This window comes from Schistocerca americana, chromosome 1 (genome assembly GCF_021461395.2).
Source record: "Schistocerca americana isolate TAMUIC-IGC-003095 chromosome 1, iqSchAmer2.1, whole genome shotgun sequence".
NCBI lineage: Eukaryota > Metazoa > Arthropoda > Insecta > Orthoptera > Acrididae > Schistocerca > Schistocerca americana.
In genome coordinates, this window is record NC_060119.1 from 1,027,086,092 (window position 1) to 1,027,109,757 (window position 23,666).

Genomic DNA, 23,666 nt, shown 5'->3' on the forward strand with positions numbered 1-23,666 from the left:
ACTTCACGATTGACAGACGAATAGAAAGCAATGGCGGTAAAACCCATGCGGGAATGATAAACGCGTTTAGTCAATCACTGTCCAGAAACTTCTAAGGAAACAGAATTTCCTAATATATGTGTAACAATCCGTAATGCTACAGATAGGGAGGTGCTGAATGAAACGCATTTGGCTGTCGAGAGGGCAATGCGTGAAGCATCGAACAACTGCCGTAGCAGAATATTATCGAAGGATTTCTCAGAAAAAACAAAAGCAATATTAAACTTCCTGGCAGATTAAAACTGTGTGCCCGACCGAGACTCGAACTCGGGACCTTTGCCTTTCGCGGGCAAGTGCTCTACCAACTGAGCTACCGAAGCACGACTCACGCCCGGCACTCACAGCTTTACCTCTGCCAGTACCTCGTCTCACAGTTTTAATCTGCCAGGAAGTTTCATATCAGCGCACACTCCGCTGCAGAGTGAAAATCTCATTCTAAAAGCAATATTGTTCGCATGCAAAGTCTAACAGTGGTACCAACGTTAGTGTTCCGACACTCATGGACAAGACAAGAACTGAAATTGAGGGTTTTAATGCAAAAGTATAAATTCTGGACTCGGTTTCCATATATTCCTTTATAAATGAGAATCCAGAGGTATTATTTCAATTTAATTATTGCACCACTACAAAGAGAAGAAATATAGATATTAGTATCAGTGGTGTTGAAAAACAACTGAAACAGCTAAAACTAAACAAAGCTCCAGGACTCGGTGGAATCTGTCTGATTATACACGAAATTTGCAGTTGAATTACCTCTTCCTTCAATTTTAACTAAACGTAGAACCTTCAAAGCCAAAAACAGACTGTGGGGCAAAACACAAGTTGCATCCAGCTAGGTCCACAAAACTGCCGTCCAAAATCCTTGACATCCATTTGTTGTAGAATCTTACAACATATCTTCAGCTGAGGTTCCTCAAACATAATGACCTCCTGCATGCCAACCAACGCAAATACCGAAAACATTGATTATGTGAAACCCAACTAGCAACTTACGCACAAGACATACTGAAGGCCATGGGTCAAGGCATTCAAACAGTATTTTTTCCATTTCTGAAAAGCATTAGACTTAGTATCACATCTGTTCATATGGTCGAATGTACGATCGTATGGGTTATCAAGCGAAATTTGAGCCTGGACTGAGAATTTTATTTTTCCATAGGGTGGACACAGCGTGTTACCTTGAACGTAGTGTCACTGACAGGTGTAGAAGTAACTCGGGTGTGCCAGAAGGAGTGTGTTGGGAATCCCTGCTGTGTATTAATGCCCTTGCAGATAATGTCATTAGTAACGGCAGACTTTTCGCAGATCATGCAGTTAGTTACAGTGAAGTATTGTCTGAAAGAAGTACCTCAAATACTCAGTTATATCTGGCTAAGATTTCAAAGTGGTGCGAAGATTGGAAAATAGTTTTAAATCTTTAAAAAATGTACAGTTGTACACTTAACAATATGAAAAACGTAGTATCATATGACTACAGAGTCAACAGGTCACAATTGAAATGGGTCAATAACACAAATACCTCGGTGTGACTCTTTGTAGGGACATGAAATGAAACTATCACATAGACTCTGACGTAGGTAAAGCAAGCGGCAGACTTATGTTCGTCTTTGGAAGACCAGGGAAGCGCAATGAGTTTGCAAAGGAGATACATATAAAACCCTCTTGCGAGCCATCCTAAAACATTACTCAGGCGTGTGGGACCCATACCAAATAGGACTAACACGGCATGCTCAGCGTATGCACAGAAGCCCAGCATGAATGGTAACAGGTTTGTTTGACCCTTGGGAGAGTGTCACAGAGATGCCGACGAATCTGGAGACACTTGAAGATAGATGCAAACTACACGAGAGAGCGTAGTTAAGAATAGTTCAAGGACAGGTAGCAAATGATGGCTCTAGGAATATAACACAACCACGTGATTTTGTTTGTGGCGTTTGTTATAGTTGCTGGAACAATTATTTTATTTGCTTTGTGTTTTATTATGCTGAATAATGTCAGAAGCATTTTCGTCAAATGTGATAAGTAGAGAAATTCGACTTCGTTCAATTGATAGTGGGAGTCTTAGGGAGGTCAGTGGAGGTAAAGAAGCTGGTGTGTACGTTTCTAGTCCGAGAAAGAAAAAAATACATAAAAGAAGCCTGCATATGTCCGTTAACAACGTAATCGAAAGAACTTCGCCAGCTCTGAAAACAAATAAAATGGCTATTGTGAAGATTCTAAAGACAATTTACGACAAAGAAAAGGAAGCTGGAAAATCATAGAAGATGAAAACTCTGTGGCGAAAATATTGCACCGATAAGGTAGATTCATTTGCTGAGGATGCAGTGCATCATGCGTAATATTACACAAGATGAAGAGCATAAGACATACAGTAAATTAGTGCTCGCCCTTAAGGAGGCAGGACTTTCTCCAGATAGCTCGCACAGTGCTATTCACAGTTCTACCTAAACTAGGCTCTCACTACGGCCGTTTCTCTAGACGGGGGCTCTTGATGAAGAGAGGAAATACAACAGCATGACTGGTCTACAACGGAACAGCCGGTTAACCATTAAAACCAGCGGTCTGTTTATCGTAATGAGGACCAATGGAAGAGCGCTTAGCTCTAGCGCGTGAAGTGGTAGAGCGTTATGCGTAACATTAGGTGAAAGTATCCTGTGATATATATTTCTGTCAGAGTTTCGGTTCGTTTCAGGTGAAAGTATTATTTCGAGATATAGTTTGCATAACAAGTACATTGAACTTCAATAAGAAAGAAGTTTCCTGCTTGTCGAATTATCGGTAATGCCGTCACGAAGCGGAATTTTGTAAACCTGCCTTAAAAATTTGCTACCGTAAATAATACTAAAATGAAGCCATGGTGAAGCTCTTCCAGGACACATTGATACGAAGTTCATCTCTGTATGAATAACAGTTTGTGAACTGGAAGGAGCTGGATGAAATGTAAGATTACGCGGATGTTCAGTGTGGGACGCGACCACTTTCAACCGTGCCTGCACGTGCGGCAACTACGTCTACATCTGCATCTACATCCATACTCCGCACGCCACCTGACGGTGTGTGGTGGAGGGTACTTTGAGTACTTCTATCGGTCCTCCCTTCTATTCCAGTATCGTATTGTTCGTGGAAAAAACGATTGTCGGTATGCCTCTGTGTGGCCTCTAATCTCTCTGATTTTATCCTGCACACTTCGCGGGATGTACGTTGGAAGGAGCAATATACTGCTTGACTCCTCGGTGAAGGTATGTTCTCGAAACTTCAACAAAAGCCCGTACCGAGCTACTGAGCGTCTCTCCTGCAAAGTCTTCCACTGGAGTTTATCTATCATCTCCGTAACGCTTTCGCGATTACTAAATGATCCTGTAACGAAGCGCGATGCTCTCCGTTGGATCTTCTCTATCCCTTCTATCAACCCTATCTGGTAGGAATCCCACTCTGGTGAGCAATATTCAAGCAGTGGGGAACAAGCGTACTGTAACCTACTTCCTTTGTTTTCGGATTGCATTTCCTTAGGATTCTTCCAATGAATCTCAGTCTGGCATCTGCTTTACCGACGATCAACTTTATGTGATCATTCCATTTTAAATGACTCGTAATGCGTACTCCCAGATAATTTATGGAATTAACTGCTTCCACTTGCTGACCTGCTATGCTGTAGGTAATTGATAAAGGATCTTTCTTTCTATGTATTCGCAGCACATTACACTTGTCTACTTTGAGATTCAATTGCCATTCCCTGCACCATGCGTCAATTCGTTGCAGATCCTCCTGCATTTCAGTACAATCTTCCATTGTTACAAACTCTCGATATACCACAGCATCATCCGCAAAAAGCCTCAGTGAACTTCCGATGTTATCCACAAGGTCATTTACGTATATTGTTAATAGCAACGGTCCTACGACACTCCCCTGCGGCACACCTGAAATCACTCTTACTTCGGAAGGCTTCTCTCCATTGAGAATGACATGCTGCGTTCTGTTATCTAGGAACTCTTTAGTCCAATCACACAATTGGTCTGATAGTCCATGTGCTCTTACTTTGTTCATTAAACGACTTTGGGGAACTACTGATGAATGTATATTAATTCTGAAAATTTATGTGGTTTCGTCCCATTGAACATTATCAAGCGACGACTGGCAAAACTTTTACGCTATTTGCTTGTAGCACGTCATGACCCACAGAGCAGTGTGGAAAGAACAGCAAGTAATGATGCCTCCCTGAAATTAAAAAATAAGTTGACTCCATTCTGCGTTTTTCTAACACGGAAAAACAGTGCTCTCAGCTTTCATTCATCATAGAGAACTCCGTCAGTCTTTCTTAGCAACCGATAGATTATGTGTTCTATCTCCGAATGTATGTGTGTGTGTGTGTGTGTGTGTGTGTGTGTGTGTGTGTGTGTGTGTGTGTGTGTGTGAGTGTGAGTGTGTGTGTGTGTGTGTGTGTGTGTGTATGTTTGTGTGTTTGTCCGTGTGTGGTGGCTTCAGACCTGACTGAGCATACCACCCGGTGACTCGCTTCGCTTCTAAAGCAAAGAAATGGTACAGCGCAAATCTTAATGCCGCTGGGCTGAGTTACACATAGTTCTTTTTTTATTATTAATAAAGATATATTATAAAAGTAAGTCTACAATGTGCGTGCCGCTAAAACTCAGGAACTAATTCCGGAACGACCAAGGGAGTTATGTAGTTCGGTAGCCCTCTATCCCCCATCCATGAAGAAGATCTCGGTTTTTACCTGAAGGGCGTGCAGTTGAAGGTATAAGGCAGGGAACGTTTCGTCCTCTAGAAATTTCTACAACATTCGAGAACATTCGAGAGTATTTGAGAATATTCCGAAATGTTCCACAATAACCAGCGATGTTCTGGAATATTCAGGAATAATCTAGAACAATCTAGAAGATTGCACAATGTTCGGGAACATCCCGGAATATCCCAGATCATTATGGAACGTTCCACAACACCTAGATTTATTCCCTGTTTATAAGAGCGATGTTTTTTTAAACTATTAAAACTAATGTATGTATTCATTGGTTTACTTCTTTATTTGTCTATTTTCTAGACCATTCGAAGCTTTTTAGTACCTTCTGGAATTTTCCATTGATAGGGGTATCAGTGGTGAAGGGAGGAACCGAAAATGTAGTGCACTGAGTGAATAAAAACAAACATACAAACTGATCAGTGACTGAATATAAATCGAAAATAAAGTGTGAAAAGTTTGTTAAGTGTACTTAGTGTATTTTTAGTAAAACGTTGATTTGATTTACATTCTAGACAATGCCTAAACGTAAAAGAGGATGAGATCTTGCCAGCTTTGAAGCAAAACGACGAAAACGAGAAGTACAGCGAAAAAAAGAAACAGATGAAGGGCGCGAAGTACGTTAAGTTCCCAGCAAACGAGAATGAGCACAGTGAAAGCAGACAAACCGAAGAACAGCGAATGCGACACTGTATTGTAAGAAAAGACTGCCAACTCAAGCCAGCCTCAAAAATATCACCCTACAAGAAGCGCCGATGAGGACGAGTAAACACTACAACCCAACAAATGAAGCATTCCACTACGACCCGACGAATGACTATAAAAAAATGCAGACACTTCATAATCGAAAGAATGGATACCATCTGTCATTTCTGCAACGCGAAAAATTCAGCAGAGAAACACCAGGATTCTGTTGCACGAATGGAGAAATTCGCTTACCATCACTGCAACAAGGTCCGCAGTAAGTTTTACATTATATATACTATGATGGTATCTGTTCTTTCGGACATGGCCGAAAGAACAGATACCATCTTAGTATATATATAGTTAAGGCTGGCCGGCCACTTGACCATCTTCTTCTGTGCGAATGCACAAACAGTGCCCGAACTCTTACGGGAATCGGCAACGCGCCGCGAGTAATGAGCGTAATGGGCGGGGGCACTACGAATGTAGTGCGGGACAATACGTTGAGAATGTGGGTTTCGCGGGAGGCGTGCCAGAGATAAATCCCTGCAGTCGCACTATTCTCTGTGTCCTCGGTGGTTCAGATGGATAGAGTGTCTGCCATGTAAGCAGGAGATCCCGGATTAGAGTCCTGGTCGGGGCACACATTTTCATCTGTCCCCGTTAACGTATGTCAACGCCTGTAAGCATCTAAGGGTGTTCATTTCATTGTAGTTTTACATTACGTGACCGGGGAAACTACAGAATCAAAACATTTTCTTCAGAATATAAAAAAGTTCAACGCCTGCTTCCAGGTGACTTCTTTCGGTGTCACTGCGATGGATAATGACATGAAACAGATTATGTTTTTCACATCCAAGGACAAATTTATCACAACATGGGATCATTACTACCACCTACCGTAAACTGCTGCACGTATGTTTCATAGGAAATGAAGAAACAAAAATTGAACAACGATACACAAATATCAGTGGATTGTGACGAGAAGTAGTCCAAGATGTACAGAGGATCTCACACGAATACAATTAAATGATTCACATATTCAAAACAGCACTAGACTGAATAATATCTGATGACTATTAAGTTACAAATCCAGCCGGCGAAAGACCAAATGGAGAACACCAACGTCGATTTAATGCAGCTGAGATAGGCGAAGTCTCCATCGTAATTGTGGACAATGAAAACATAAGCCGTGATATAATTGTGCAACGAATAAGAGGACTACAGCGCACTGCAGAGACACACGTTCACATGATGCCCTCCACTATCAAGAAATGTTCAAATGTGTGTGAAATCTTATGAGACACACACAGCCATGCCCGAGCGAGGACTCGAACCTCCGCCGGGACCAGCCGCACAGTCCATGACTGCATCGCCCAAGACCGCTTGGCTAATCCCGCTCGGCCCTCCAGTATCCATTAATATTCCTGCACGGAGAGGACGGATACCATTTTAATGTGAAATAGGTCCAATCTGAAACAGGCTTAGAAACAAACAAAAAATGTCACTTCCAAGAAATTCTATGTTTACCGCTTGATGTCCAGAACAATGAAACATACAATCACATTCTCAAGACTCGCCGTTGATTCCAGCAGTTCCTGGTAGGTATGGATGCAAAAATAGAAGTGGAATGGATGCTTTGCATAATAGTGAATCAGAAGAAACCACGTATGCAAGAATATATTCACCTACGAGACACAGACACAAATGACGGAAAAATTGACAAATTTGGAGCAATGATAATCTTACCCTCATTGTAGATGGGAAGTCCGACACACATGCATGGATACACTCAAGATGCCATGACCTACATAAGAAAATATGGACGATCTGACGTCTTCATAACATTCACATGCAACCCGTCGTGGCCGGAAATCAAAGAACAACTATGATACGGTAAGTTCCTATGAACTCACAAGACATGATAGGCAGAGTTTTCCGACAAAAACAAATGAGATTTATTGAGGTCAGCGCAAAATACCGCATCTGTGCAACCGTTAGATGCTGGATGTACACAATCGAATGGCAAAAACGAGGGCTGCCTGATTCATACAATTTCATATGACTACACTACAGAATTCATCCCATGGATATCGACAAAATCATCTATGTTGAATTTCCTGTTCCACAAGAAAATCCGGAAGTGTACGACATAGTACCGAAAAACATGATTAACCTAGCGTGTGGGCCATCAAACCCAAATTCACCATGTATGAGTGATGGAACGTGTACAAAAAATTACCTAGAACCATACTTGGACGACACACAAACCGGCGTTGACGGCTATCACAAATACAGATGACGATCACCCAAAAAAGGTGGCTTCACAGCAAAAAGACACGAGTACGTGGCAGCGATGAACTGGGAATAGACAGTCAAGAGGCAGTACCATATAACACACTACTTTCTAAAATGTTCCAAGCACACACAAATGTAGAATACTGAAATTCAGTGAAATCCATCAAATATGTCTGTAAGTATATGAATAAAGGCAATGACATGGCAGTTTTTCGAAAAGCCAAAAACAGCGAACAACAAAACAGAAAAGACGAGATCATCAAGTACCAAATGGGAAGATACATCAACAGTAACGGAACAGCGTGACGGATTTTCAGTTTTCCCACTCGCGAGCGTGAACCAACTGTGCAACATCCAGCAGTACATTTGCAGTGCGAACAGAGTTTACTTCATAAAAGACACCGCCAGGAAAATTGCAAGCGAACCACCTCAGAGCACAACATTAACAGCTTTTTACAAACTGTGCCAAACGGATGAATTGGCGAAAGCATTGCTATATGTCGACGTCCCTACCTGTTATACATGGAACACAACAAGAAAAATCGTTCAACAATGAAAACAAGAAAGCCGGCCGAAGTGGCCGTGCGGTTAAAGGCGCTGCAGTCTGGAACCGCAAGACCGCTCCGGTCGCAGGTTCGAATCCTGCCTCGGGCATGGATGTTTGTGATGTCCTTAGGTTAGTTAGGTTTAACTAGTTCTAAGTTGTAGGGGACTAATGACCTCAGCTGTTGAGTCCCATAGTGCTCAGAGCCATTTGAACCATTTTTTGAAAACAAGAAATTCCAATAGAAGATCATCCAGGAACCATGAAAACTGGCGCAGTAGACCGAGCATACACCGTACATCCGATTACAACGCTGAACGTTTCTATTCTCGGATGTTGCTAGGCGAAATACAGGCACCAACAAATTTCACACATCTCAAGACTGGTGGTCGCTCGGCCCCAGCAGTTTCAAAGCATGTCAGGAATGATTTCGATCCTGCGACCTATGATTCCCGATCGTTCCCCTCCCTGACTACAGCTTGGGAGGACCATCCGGCGACCAGGTCTTGAGAGTCGTATTCGCCTCAGTACCTCGTTTACAGCATGATTGAAGAAGAGACCTTTAAAACGAAGCCCCAGTTTTTGTTGACCATCTTGAACATCGGTTTGGGGAAGTGGCGGCATTGTCCCAAATGCGTAGAGGTTGATTTTGATCCAGGCAGCCTCCATAGCCCAGTCGCAGGCATTGCTCTCCTGTGACAAGTTGGGTGACATCCCTGTCTGGATTACGCCCCATCGAAGCCTTAACATGGCCCAGAGCATTATTTTCCATCGTGACCTCCTTTTGCAGTCAGATGAGGAGCTACGCGCCAACTTGGAGCGACAGGGTTACGTCTGGTGTGTGCATAGAGGACCCAAAGATAACAGTGTTGCTACCAGTGCCTTCATCTTGGCTTTTGAGGGTGACTCATTACCTGAAAAGGTCAAGGTGATGGTTTAACATTGCGACGTGAAACCTTACGTCCCTCCTCCTATGTGGTGCTTCAAGTGCTGGAGGTCTGGCCATATGTCATCTCACTGTACCTCTGGCGTGACCTGCAGGGATTGTAGTTGTCCTCTGCACCTGGGAGCTCCGTGTATGCCTCCTTCCACATGTGTCAACTGTGGCAAGCTCCACTCCCCTTGCTCGCCTGACTGCCCTGTTCTCCATAAGGAGCGGCGAATAATTGAAATCAAAACACTGGATGGGCTCACCTATCAAGATTGAAAGAGGAAACATGAACGCCTTTATCCTGTTCCAATGACTGCATCATATGCTGGAACTGTGACTTCATTGCCTCCGTTGTTGACAGCTGTCCTTGCATTTTTTAAATCTCCAGTGGGACCTCAGGGCCACCCCAACTCTTCCCCTGTGTCCGTGATGGGGTACACTGCTCCTTCTGGTGCTCCCACGGTACCTCTCTTGTGAGACCAACCCCCCAAACTGAAAGGGCTATCAGACCCCCACCCCCCACCCCCCGCCAGAGGTACACCAGTCTCCTCCAGCTTCTCTCATGCAGGAAAGGTCCCTTGGACGCCTACCTTCTCAGGCACCATACAATGCAACAGCTGACGTCAGTCAGTGGCTCAAGGAGCCACGAGCAGCAGATCGAAGAGTTTCCTGCTCTTCGTTTGTCCCTGACCCTCCTTCTGCGACTCCCTCCCAGGTTGCTCTCAAGGAGCAGCAGGGGGAGGGGAAATAAGAATAAGAAGAAGAAGAAGAAGAAGAAGAAGAAGAAGACAGAGCTGTGTAAGAAGGAAGAGGTTCAGGTTGCCTCTTTGCCACCTGTCCTTACCAGCTCTGTGTCTGAGGACGATTTGCTGATTTTGGCGTCCGCCAACGACTTCAATCTTGCCTCTACCTCAGACGCAATGGTTCTTGATTTAGGCTCTTCTTCTGTGGTGGTAGATGACCTGGCGGTGTAATCTGCCTCCTTGGTCCCTTCCACCCGTTTTTGGCTGTGGATTCCCGTCCTCCATGGCTATCAGGGTTATTATAAGAATCAGGCTGCTTATGAGAGGGTATCTGGTGGAGTCTGCGTCTACATCCTTAGTTCTCTTTACAGCGAGTGTGTCTCTCTTCAAACAGCTTTAGAGGCTGTCACCGTTCAGGTGTGAACGTCTCGGGCTGTTGCTGTCTGCAGTCTCTATCTTCCACCACGTGGTGATCCCACTGCATGTATTGGCTGCGCTGATAGTCCAACTGCCGCCACCTTTTCTGTTACTAGGCGACTTTAGCTCCCATAGCCCATTGTGGGGTGGATTGGTTGCAACAAACTGAGGCACCGTCATAGAGCAAGTGTTGGCACAGCTCGACCTTTCCTTTTAAATAATGGTGCCTCCACACATTTCAAGGTGGCACATGGCACATAATCAGCCATCGACCTTTTGGTCTGCAGCCCTGTCCTTCTACTGTTTGTCCAGTGGAGTGTGCATGACGACTTGTGCAATAGTGAGCACTTTCTGATCTTTCTGTCACTGTGACAGCGTCACTCTCCTGGGCGCCTCCCCTGATGGGGTTTGAATAAGGCTGGAACTCGTTCGCCTCCATTGCCACTACTGAGCCTCTTTCTCATGACGCATTTGATGTGGTGGTTCACACAATAACCACCGGCATCGTCTCTGCAGTGGAATCTGCCATTTCATGTTCTTCTGGGTCCCCTCGGTGGAGGACTGTGCCTTGGTGGTCACTGGAGATCGCTGAGGCGATTATATATCGCAGGCATACCCTCCAACGTCATAAGCAGCACCCATCGCTGGAACACCCCCTTACCTTTAAGTGGCTCCATACTCGAGCCTAGTGCCTTATTTGCCAATGGAAGCAGGAGTGCTGGGAAAGGTATGTCTCCATTATTGGCATCTGTACCTCTCCATTGCAGGTTTGGGCCAAGATTAGGAGACTCTAGGGATATCAGACACCCGTCAGCGTACCTGGGCTGTCCCTGAATGGAGCTGTCTGCACTGAATCAGACACAATTGCAGAACTCTTAGCAGAGCATTATGCTCAGAGTTCTGCTTCTACGAATTACCCGTTGGCCTTCTATTCCCTGAAAGAGCGGTTGGAATGTCAGAGCCTTTCATTCCATATGCACCACTCTGAATCCTACAATGGTCCATTCAGTGATTGGGAATTCCACAGTGCCCTAGCTGCTTGCCCTGGTACGACTCCTGGGCTGGATTGCATCCATTATCAGATGCTCAAAAACCTCTCAGTGGACTGCCAGCGACACCTCCTAGACCTCTTCAGTCCTATCTGGGTGGGGGTTGCGATCCCATCTCAGTGGCGTGAAAGCATTATCATACCACTGTTAAAGCCTGGCAAGAACCCACGGGGGGTGGACAGCTGCTGTCCCACAAGCCTCTCCAACGTTCTATGGAAGTTGCTCAAATGCGTGGTGAGCTGGCGGCTGAGTTGTCTATTTGAGTCTTGGGGCCTTCTGGGTCTGTCTCAGGGTGGGTTGTGTAAGGGCTGCTCTGCCACCAATAATCTGGTCTGCCTGGAGTCTGCCATCCAAACAGCTTTTGGCTGACATCAGCACCTGGTTGCCATCTGTTTCAACATGCAGAAGGCATACAATACAACATGGCGACAGTACATCCTCACAATGCTTCATGGGTGGGGTCTTAGGGGCCCGTTCCCGATATGTATTCAAAAGTTTCTGTCGCTTCATTTCTTCCACATACAAGTTGGTCCCTCCCATCATCCTGAGTCAAGGAGAATCGGGCTAGCTGCAGCTGTGGGAACGTCCGTGTCAGCTTCTTTATACGCTGAACTATAGCTCCACTGGTATTGCGGTTGCTGAACCGTAACTACAGGTCGCTATCCACAGGGTGCAGTCTTGGGCCATCAAGCACTGCTTCCAGTTCTCAGCCGCCAAGACTTGCATCATGCATTTCTGCTGGCGCCGCACTGTTCACCCTGAGCTGCAGCTTTATCTTGACGGCGAACCTTTTGTCATGGTGGCGATGCATCGGTTTTTGGGCTTTCCTTTTGATTCCCAGTTGACTAGGCTCTCTCATATTCGACAGCTTAAACAAACGTGCTGGCTCCATCTTAACGCTCTTCATTGCTTGAGTCACACCAGCTAGGGTGCCGATAGTTCTACCCTTCTACGACTGTATGAGGCGTTGATTCAGTTCTGTCTCAACTATCGGAGCCTGGCTTATGGTTCGGCATCGCCTTCGGCGTTGCAGTTGCTTGACCCCATACTTCACTGCGGGATCCGACTCGCAACTGGAGCTTTCCGCACAAGCCCTGTAAACAGCATACTTGTGGAGGCTGGTGTCCCTCCATTGCGGATCCGGCGCCAACGACTACTGGGCGCTTATACTGTACATGTTTGTAGCTTGCCTGGGCATCCAAATTACCGTCTCCTGTTCCCCAACTCTGTTGTCCTTCTTCCAGGACGGTGGCCCCAGTCAGGGTGTCCGATTGTGGTTCGCGTCCAATCTCTTCTCTCTGGGCTTGAGTTTTTCCCTCTCCCGCCTCTTGCCTGGGCCCATATACATATACCCCCGTGGTGTGTGCCCTGCCCATGCCTTCAGCTGGATTTGGCACGAGGTCCAAAAGTCTCAGTCCCTCCTGAGGCCCTCTGCGACGCTTTGTTTCCATGCTTGCCGCGTTTCCCGGTTTTCCGTAGTCTAAACCGACGGTTCGGTGGTTGCTGGTCGAGTAGGTTATTCTTTTGCTTTTGCGGATCAATCTGAGCAACGCTCATTGCTGGATGGCTGCAGTGTTTTCACTGCAGAGCTTGTAGCCATCTCTCACGCCCTAGAGTACATCCGCTCCTACTCAGGGGAGTCCTTCATCATCTATAGTGACTCCCTGAACGGTTTACGAGCTATCGATCAGTGTTTTCCTCGCTCTCGTCTGGTGATGGCTATCCAGGAGGCCATCCATACTCTTGCCCGTTGCGGCCGCTCCGTGGTTTTTGTGTGGACCCCGTGTCATATCAGCATCCCGGGTACTGAAAGTGTTGACATGCTGGCCAAACAGGGTATTAGTGAACTGGCCATGGAGATTGACCTTTCGGAATGTGATCTCCAGTCAATATTGCGGCAGAAATTCCTTGGTACCTGGGGTGATGAATAGCGCGCCCTACCTTCACCCAACAAACTTCGGGTCATCAAGGAGACTGCAGGTGCGGGGCGCTCCTCCATGCGAGCCTCTTGCAACGACTCAGTTGTTCTCTGCTGGCTACGCATTGACGACACCCGGCTGATGTACTGCGAGAGCCCACCTCTATGTCGCTGTGGATCAGTGTGGACAGTGGTCCACATCTTGTTGGATTGTCCGCTTTTATCTGCGTTCAGACAGACGTTTGCGCTGCCTGATACACTCCCTGCACTTTTAACGTATGACGCTGCCATGACAGGCTTAGTTCTGAGTTTTCTTTGAGAAGGGGGCTTTTATTTTCGCGATCTGAGGGTTTGTGTCCTTTTTTTTTTGTTGAGTGTGGCCTTTGGCCTACGGTTTTAGATGGTGTTTTAAGTGTGTCTCTTGGTGGGTGGCTTTTACTTTTTTTATTTCCATCGTCGGCCAACTAATGCAACACTCTATGTGTTTTTAATTCCTCTTTTCTGGTCTTTTTCTACGTCTTTCTTGTTCTGTGCCATCCCTTGTCATCTCCGTTGGTTGTTTTTCTTCCTTACGGATGTTTCATGGTTGTGGAAAAAGGGACCGATGGTCTTTGTATCTGTTTCCTTCAACCCCCACAAACCAACCAATCAACCAACCAGACCTTCTTAGAACTTGGGATGCAAGCACCACGGAAAAAATGCTATTAGTGTGCTAAATTTCGAAATTACCAAGGAAAAAAGCTACAACATTATCGAACTATTTCAGTAATTGCTTACAACGAACCACTCTTCAGTGATAATCAAAAGGAAATTTACAACGTTATCATGGACGGGATCGACAATCACAGTGTCGGAATTATTTACTTGGACGCACCAGGTGGCACCGGGAAGACATTTCTAATAAATCTATTTCTGGAGGAATAACGTGTTAAACAACACATCACACTTGCACTGGCATCATCTGCCTTTGAAGCCACACATATGGAAAGAGGACGAACTGCCCTCTCCGTCCTACAACTACCACTGAATATAGCCGAAGAACAACTCCCAGTATGTTAAATCTCAAGAACATCTGAACGGAGTGAACTTCTACAGCAAGCTAAAATTATCCCCTGGGACGAATGCACAATGGCATATAAAAATCACTCGAAGCAATGGACAGAACTTTACAAAACTTGCAAGGAAACGGTAAAGTGATGGGAGGAGCACCATTCAGACTCTCAGATTTTCGACAAACGCTTCCAGTTATCTCCAAGTCAGCACAGCAGATGAGATCAATGAATGCTTAAAAAAAATCACAACTCTGGCCACACACACAAATACTGCGACTAAAAAAAATGAGAGTTGAACTATCGAAAGACGAAACAACAGCACATTTTGCTCAACAACTTTTACAAATATGCCCATAGCCTACTGGCCAGACGACCGGTCTCATTAAACTCAAGACCGATAAATATGTGGAATAATACCAGCCACCAGTTGCAGTAGGTAGTAGTTGTGGTGTGCGTATTGTAAGACCTTCGGTACACACACCATCAGATTATTTGACTTGTCACTCTAACGAAGTAGGCGAGTGTCAGCAATATGTCTCCTGATCTTATCGTGGCGTGTTTATCTTCTGCCATTAGGTCAGACGATAGAAATGCCACTTGCACGCTTAGAGTAGCAGATTGACGGTGCCCAACTTTAAACAGAACTTGATTAATTTCCAAACACATTTATTAAAATAATAAAAAGCATAGATATTACGTAACTTGATTCTGGATGCTGTTTACAATTGACAATCTGAAGTTCCCTTGGTCTTGGTACGTGAATCTTATTCTTTCATATCTCTGATACTTGACAAAGTGTCTATACATTTCTCTTCATGGCTATGTACAGGAATATGATAATCTTATTAGGTGCAGACTGAAACTTGACTATAGACTAATGCTGACTAATGCAGACTAATGCAGACTGATGCAGACTGACTAATTGGAGGTCTGTAGACTCGTTATAATATCTCGAGCATTCAGGTATCACTGCACGAGTGTGATCCGCGAGAAGAAAAGGTTCTACATTAGCAGCAATCTCATTGGCTGCGTTACATATTAATACACGTATCGGTGGAAACAGAATTTGGTCCGTCTCTAAGACAGCGCCACCTCGTAGTGCGCAGACGGAAGAGCGCTGCGCCTGCGCTGTTGTGCTTAGTGGGGCGCGCTCTATTGGGAAAGTTGTGTAAGCGCTGACTACGCGGAACTATGTACACAACAGTAGTCAAAAGCTCCTGACCTAGCTTCCAACCCATACAACTGGGCCTTGTTCAAAAGTCTTATTACATTTACATATTAATCATGATATGCCGCCAGTATGCTTACTCACAATTAAAACTGACAAAAGTAAAGGCGTCTAATAAGTGTTTTATTTTATGCAGGACAAAGCCAGACGGCTGTTCTACGACTGTCAGTTTTAATTATGACTAAACCTATTGGTGGCATCATGATCTGCCTGCAAAATGTAATAAGACTTCTGAAGGAGGCCCGTTTATGTAAGTTGAAGAGCTACTACAACTTACTGCATTTGATGGCTATTTTTATTCCATATATTACATCTGCACAGTTGCTGCTGCAGACATGCTTAAGATTATGCAATGATTTCTGCAACATAGTCACTGCTGAAAACGAACTCATCGAGCAAATTTATCCCAACATTGTCCACAATTATATCAATCCGGACTGGCTATTTGAACGGTAATTTTGGCGACGATGTCAACTTTAATATTAAAAAGAAAGTTCCCGGTGAAGAGAGACTATAGAAATCGATCAACACGATGGTAAACGTTGAGGAAAGTGTGAACTTCTCTACTGAAATTTTAAAGTCTTTGCAAGTACAACTGGATCTCTGAACATTCTACTCAAAAATCTCAACTCCCAAAAATTACTGGTATGCAGTGGAACAAGGATTATTGTAAACAGCTATCGAATAACATCATCGAAGCCGAACTTACGGTTCGCAAGTACTAAGGACACACATTATTTATCTACACAACATCTCTGATCTTTACTGAACTACCATTCTAATTTAAAAGACTGAAATTTGCAATCGAATTAGCCTGCAGTTTTGCAATTAACAAAGCTCGAAGACTAACATTAAAACATTGCGGCATTAACCTCAAAGAATCCTGCTTCTCTCATGGTCAACAACACGTAGCTTGCTCTCGAATAGGCAATTCGAGAAATCGTACATATATACCCCGATAACAAAATGATAAATGTTGTTTATAAACAAATATTGTAAATAGTTACAATATGTTTTCAATAAAAAGTTTTATCTCTTATATTTTAAAGTTATCCTTTTTTTTCCAGCTACCAGACAATCTCGTATCAGCTCCCTGAGAGAAGACGGGTACCCCAGGTAGTGTATTTTATATTGGAAACATACTGTAATTTATGTACACTGGAAACATATTGAACAATTCTTAAAGTTGTGGCGTTGAGTACATTGTGCGCTGAGGTGATAAAAATCATGAGATAGAAATATGCAGATATGCACATGGCAGCAGTATTGCGTACACAAGGTATAAAAGGAAAGTGAATTGGTGAAGCTGGCTTTTGCTCTCAGGTGGTTCATGTGAAACGGTTAACGACGTTATTATGGCCGCACGACACGATTTAACAGACTTTGAACGCGGATTGGTAGTTGGAGCCGATGCATGGAACATTCCGTTTCGGAAATCGTTATGGAATTCAGTATTCCGAGATGCACAGTGTCAAGAGTGTGCCGAGAATAGCACATTTCAGGCATGAAAACACGGACAACACAGTCCCCGATGGCTTCACTTAACGACCGAGAGCAGCGGCGATTGCGTAGAGTTGTCAGAGCTAACAGACAAGCAACACTGCGTGAAATAACAACAGAAATCAGTGTGGGACGTACGACGAACGTATCCTCTACGACAGTTTTGCGAAACTTCGCATTAATGGGCTATGACAGCAGACAATGGACGCGAGTGCCTTCGCTAACAACACGACATCGTCTGCCGCGCCTCTCGTTGGCTTGTTATCACATCCTGTGGACCATAGCCTACTGGATGTGTCTCGATTTCAGGTGGTAAGAGTGGGCGGTAGGTGTGGCGCAGACTCGATGAAGCCATGGACCCAGGTTGTCAACAAGGCACTGTGCAAGTTAGTGGTGGTTCCAAAATTGCGTGGTCTGTGTCTACATGTGCCCTGGTCCAACTTCAACGATCGGTTCCGTTGGAAATGATTATGTTCGACTACTAGGAGACCTTTGGCATCTAATCATGGACTTCATGTTTTCATACAACTATGGAGTGTTTGTGCATGACAATATTCCATGTCACCGCGCCAGAATTGTTCGCTACTTGTGTGAAGAACATCCTGAAGAAATTGAATTAATGATGGGACCACATAGGTCACCTGACACGAATCCCATCGAACATTTATGGGACACACTGGAGAGAACAGGTCGTGCACAGAATCCTGCAGTGGCAACACTCCGCAATTATGGACGGCTATAGAGACTACATGGCTCAATATTTCAGTATGTTACCTCCATCGACTTGTTAAGTCCACGCCACGTCGAGTTACTGTACTACAGCCGTGAAAAAGGAGGTCTGACACTCCATTATGAGATATTCTTCGACTTTTGTCACTTTAATGTCTTGTGGGCAATTACTGACGATTCCTCACCAGTATCACAGTTGTGTGCATTATTTCAGCACTATTTCCGAGTATTAATACATCGAAATCATCGTCTCTCTCTCTCTCTCTCTCTCTCTGGCAAACCCATAATAGCATGACGTCACACACAGTTTCTTGGTCACCTGCCGACTGTTTGACAGTTGTTTGACTAACAGTCGGCTGGTGATGTCTGAAGTGATCTCTGGCTCCAAAGTCTACAGATACCAGTCTTTGGATGGTGGCCCCTATTTTGAGCAGAACCGAGGGGGCCTGAAGATGGCATAGTATGTCACCGAAACTCGTAGCCCAATAAAATAACAATCTGGAACTTTAGGCGGCTGAAAGGTGTTTGATCTGACATTTTAAAATGGTAAGTTATTTTTGCAAATAGTAGTGATATGTTGAATTAAAAGTATATAAATTATTTTCTACCAGTTCAAGGAATAATTATAGGCCGTTAATAGCAAGAGCGTGTTTGTCTGCAGGAAATTATTAGTCTTCGAGGTAATATGTATTTTGGTGGAGATTTTCATTTCGTGAACAGTTGCGCAGTAATGATGGTTTGTTTGTTCACTAGTGTTACTTATGAAGTGTCGCTGTGGAGTGTTTCTGTGTAAGTATTGATTAATGAAACATATCAGGGAGTTTTTGGTGTTGATTATTAACGAGATATGAGGTTATTGTGAGATATGAGATAATTAAGCTGGCGATACAGTACAGACAAATATGTTAAAGGTATTGGTGATTACTGATGACGAAGATGCAGCAGTTAGGAATTATGATGTATCAGGAATGAGCAGATAATCGTCTGGGCACATGTTAGGATCCTGTTTTACTTGAAGATTTTTTTGTTTTTTGCATAGATATATTTCATTAGCTTGCATGGTGGTGACAGTTATATGTTTAGTTGTACAATATAAAACTGGAATTGAAAGTAACACCTATGTGGTAAAAAGCAACACAATTAATATTTTTATATGCAAAGCATTTGGGTCATCAGGTACTAATTGCATGTTTTCTGGTCACTTTTTGATTAGCTACATATGGCACATGAGAGCATTGTCCTGTAGAAGCTAGCCCTTGTTTTCATTTGTAACTAATTACACACATATTTTACTTCAGGTCAGATTATGACAGACATGATGATATACATATATACTGTATTATAACGAATTTGGCTATTATGCATATATTTCAGATTTATGAGTTGTAGTTGGGCATAGGATACATCACTGAATGACAAGTTTTTATGATGACACTGAGTACAAATGGAAAATACAAATGAGGAGACTATTCATCGAAATATACATGTATTTTGTGGCAAAATGAGTATTTTAATACACAATGTGCTACTAATTCATAATGATGTTTTTCGTTTTTTGCATTTCATTAATTATTAATTAATTTTCTTTCAATGGCTTAGGTTAGTGTCGAGTAATATGTGTAACTTTGTTGCATAATATGACTATTGTTTAACATAGCTGTTGTCTTACGTGAACCCATCCATTACACAATAAATGGTGCACTCAAACTTTAGACCCTGATGTCTTATAGGCATTTTGTGATGACACTGGTATTATGCATTTTTATGATGACATACTCTGCTTTAGTTTCTGCATTACTTTTATCGTGAAATTTTTGAGTATGTTTTGTCTCAGCCTAAGAATTTGCACTTTATTTCATTTGCTGATGTACACAATGATTTTGTGCTGCATATGCATAAGATGAGACACTTTGTTGTACTGCCCTTCTGTTGAAATATTTCTCATGTTCATATGTGAATGATAATCAATTTGGCTGCATTGTTTTTCTTATGAAATATTTTTGTGAATATATGTATATCACAGCACCTATAGTTTTGTGAGAGCTCAATTAGGATACGCATTTACTATTGGTAGTTATAAATAAGGTAAATGTCATTAAAAGTAACAGAATTATGAGAAATGTGTATAGGAAGATAGTAAGTTGACAGCATAGTACGTGCACCTCGAGATGAGGAACAAATAAGTACTAAGAAATGGAAACAGTAAAATGTGCCTGTAGGCAAGTCGAATTAAAATGCATTTGTCGTATGGCTGAAGAAAGATGTTGACTTTAATGTGAAAATGTAAATGAGTGTAGTAGGTTGAATAATGATTAAATTATGTGGTTATGATGATATCGTAGAGAAATATTTGAAGGAAATTAGAACATAATGTTTTGACAGGTAAACTGACATAAAGTTTTTGGCAGCTAAATTGACATAAAACTTACTATCATTTAATATAATTTTGGGAAGGAAATTGAGATAAAAGATATTGTGAGAAAAGTATGAGGTTTCAGTGAAAGTACAGGATGCAAACAGTACACAGGTTAGAAAGCTGAAAAGTACACTAGAATAGTACATGATATGAGGATAAAATATTACATAGACTAACAGAGACTTTGACTATGAAGTGCACTTAATTCGCTTTCCTTTTCCTTTATATGAATCATAATACAATTGTTTGTTTGTCCTTTATATCTGCTCATTTTTCATGCAATGCTCTTGTGCTATTTTATACATTTGTTAGGAATAAGGTCATTGCTTACAGACACAATACTACATGTACAGTACAGATTTTATAATGTATTATAATGAACCCACATATTCAATAAAGTTGCCAGGACTTTATCTAATTTTTGCACACACTTCATAGTAGTACTGAGTGCGAAGGTACCTACAAGCCATCAACTGGAAATCTGAGTTGTCAGTTGAATACTACATCCCTCAATCTTCTCATATTTGTTTCTACATTTCCTACCACGTGTTGTCAGTCATGGACAATCAATTGCTTTACTGAGTCTACCTCTAATATAACTTCATCAATACTGTAAGAAATGTGTCAGGGCTGTTCTTGTTGCCTTCCCTTTCTTAGCCACAGGGTTAATGACAAGAGACATTGGTACTAAGTGATGCAAGATTTTACCCTCAATTGCACTCCATATGGGACTCGAGGTTAATGATATGCAACATTAAAGCAAATCTTAGATATTTACAAGTGATGCAATATTTACCTACAATGTACAGGACACAGCAAATTGTGTGCATGCTTCCTCCATGTACAAAGGCAATCTTCATATGTGAAACTCAAATCAGAGCATTTTCTTGTACAGTTTGTAAGTTGAGTCCTAGTACTTGTAATATTATTTACAACTGTAACTTATTCGACTCACTTCTTTGTAATTTTTTAAAAATTTCATTTTACTTTTTCTAACACAGCTAAGACCATCAATGAAATAGTTTTCTGGGTGGCATGGGAAACTACAAGGTTTTCGTATGTTTTCTGCTATTGTAAATAATTCACCTTTAACGTACTGGGACAAGTATGAATGAACACACTCCACAAGTAGTGATTAAGACTCTTGATCTTGTGTTTCGTTGTATCCGTGGTTCACTTGCTAGTCAGTCGGTTGTTGTGCAGCGTTGAAGCGTTCTTATTTGAGACGTAGTAGCGAGCAGTTGAGTTCTTCCAAGAATGAGATCGGCTATCTGTGAACGTGGGAGAAACCATCCCGAATACTTTAGTATGGATGTGAAAACTTGTTTACAAAGCTATTTCTTTCTTTGTATTAAAAGAGAAGATTTTTGGAGCAATTTTAAAAGATAACTCACGTAGGCGCAAGAATAAGATGTTTTTCTTCAGGCCTTCCCGGCGAGGCATTGTGCAGAAAAGACGCGAATAACCGACAGAAACCCGATTGATTAATAGGACAACAATACGATTGTTTGGCAGAATTAATAATTGAAGGAAACATTTGTCCCTCAGATAAATAATAATATTTGATTAGTGTGAATTTGAACTTTGTTTTCATTATGTCACAAATTACGAAATTCGTTGAGATGTCTGTAATTTTTGTAATGGGATAATTTCGCAATTCGTAGAGACTTCTTTATATTGTACAGTCCTTTTTGTCAATAACCAGAGTTAAAGTTTTCGAGAACGACTTTCTTTAACGTAAAACACACAACAATCGTTCTCAGCAATGTTTTGAAAATTTTATCGTGTGTGTATTGCACCTTACGCCACACACAGCAGCAGATTGTTTCTCACAAGCAAAAGAAAATACAGTAGATTCCTTTTCTTTAGGTGCTGCATCTGCTGATTTGCATTTGCTTTCGAGAACGTCAGTACATCATACATAAAATTTCATGCTGAGAATGAATGGCAGATTTCACCTTAGATATTAATGATAAAACAGTACCTAGTCAGAATTATCAGGTGTTGTACTATGCAAGCAGAAAAATTTTCAGTGAAAAGAGTTCCAAATTTCATAGAGATACCTTTTTTAGTAGCGCATTATTTTGTTTTCTTGATTATTACAAGTCAAACATTGTACTTTACACCATGCAGCTTTCAAAATGTACTTCAGTGTTGAGTTTCAGTTGCATAATTTTCACTGAGCACAGAATTAGTTTCTTTCGTCAGTTAATTAGATTCCTTCTTTATGTTCTTCAATATTCTTAATGGCTTGATGCGGCCCGCCACGAATTCCTCATCTTCGCCAAACTGTAGCATTTGCAAACTACGTCATCAATTATTTGTTGGATATGTTCCAATTTATCTCTTCCTCTATTCCTTTTACCATCTACAGCTCCCTCTAATACCATGGAAGTTATTCCCTGATGCCTTAAAAGTGTCCTATCATCCTGTCCCTTGTGTTTCTCAAATTTTCTCCATATATTTCTGTCCTCGCCGATTCTTCAGGAAACCTCCTCACTCGCAAAATTGTCGCAAGACCTAATTTTCAACATTCTTCTGTAGCATCACTTCTCAAATGCTACCATTCTCTTCTTTTTAGGTTTTCGTACGGTCCATGTTTCACTACCATAAAGTGCTATGCTCCAAACGTACATGTTCAGAAACTACATCCTCAAATTAAGACCTATGTTTAATACTATTACACTTCTCTTGGCCAGAAATTCCTTCCTTGCCGATGCTAATCTGCTTTTAGAATGTCCTCCTTGCTGCGTCCATCATGGATTATTTTGCTGTCTATGGAGAACAGTTCCTTAAACGCATCTACTTCGTGATCACCGATCCTGATGTTAAGTTTCTCGCTGTTCTAATTTCTGCTACTTCTTACAACTTTCGTTTTTCTTCTATTTACTCTCAGTCTAAATTCTTTACTCGTTAGACTGCTCATTCCATTCGGTAGATCTTGCAATTCCTCTTCGCTTTCACTGAGGACAGCAATTTCATCAGCGAATCTTATCATTGATATCCTTTCACCTTGAATTTTCATTCCAATCTTGAACCTTTCTTACGTTTCCGTCAGGGGTTCTTCGATGTGCGAAAGTCTAACCCCTCTTCTACTTTTTAATCCGATCAGTTCGTTCTTGGTCTTCCACTCTTGTTGTTCCCTCTTGGTCCTTTTACGTATTGTATGTTACTCGTCTTTCCCTACAGCTTACCCCTGTTTTTGTCCGAATTTCGAATACTTTGTGTCATTCGACGTTATCGAATACATTTTAAGGCCGACAAGCCCTATGAACGTGTCTTGAGTATTCTTCAGTCTTGCTTCTATTATCAACCGCCCCGTCAGAATGGCCTCTCTGGTGCATTTGCTTTTCCTGAACCCAAAC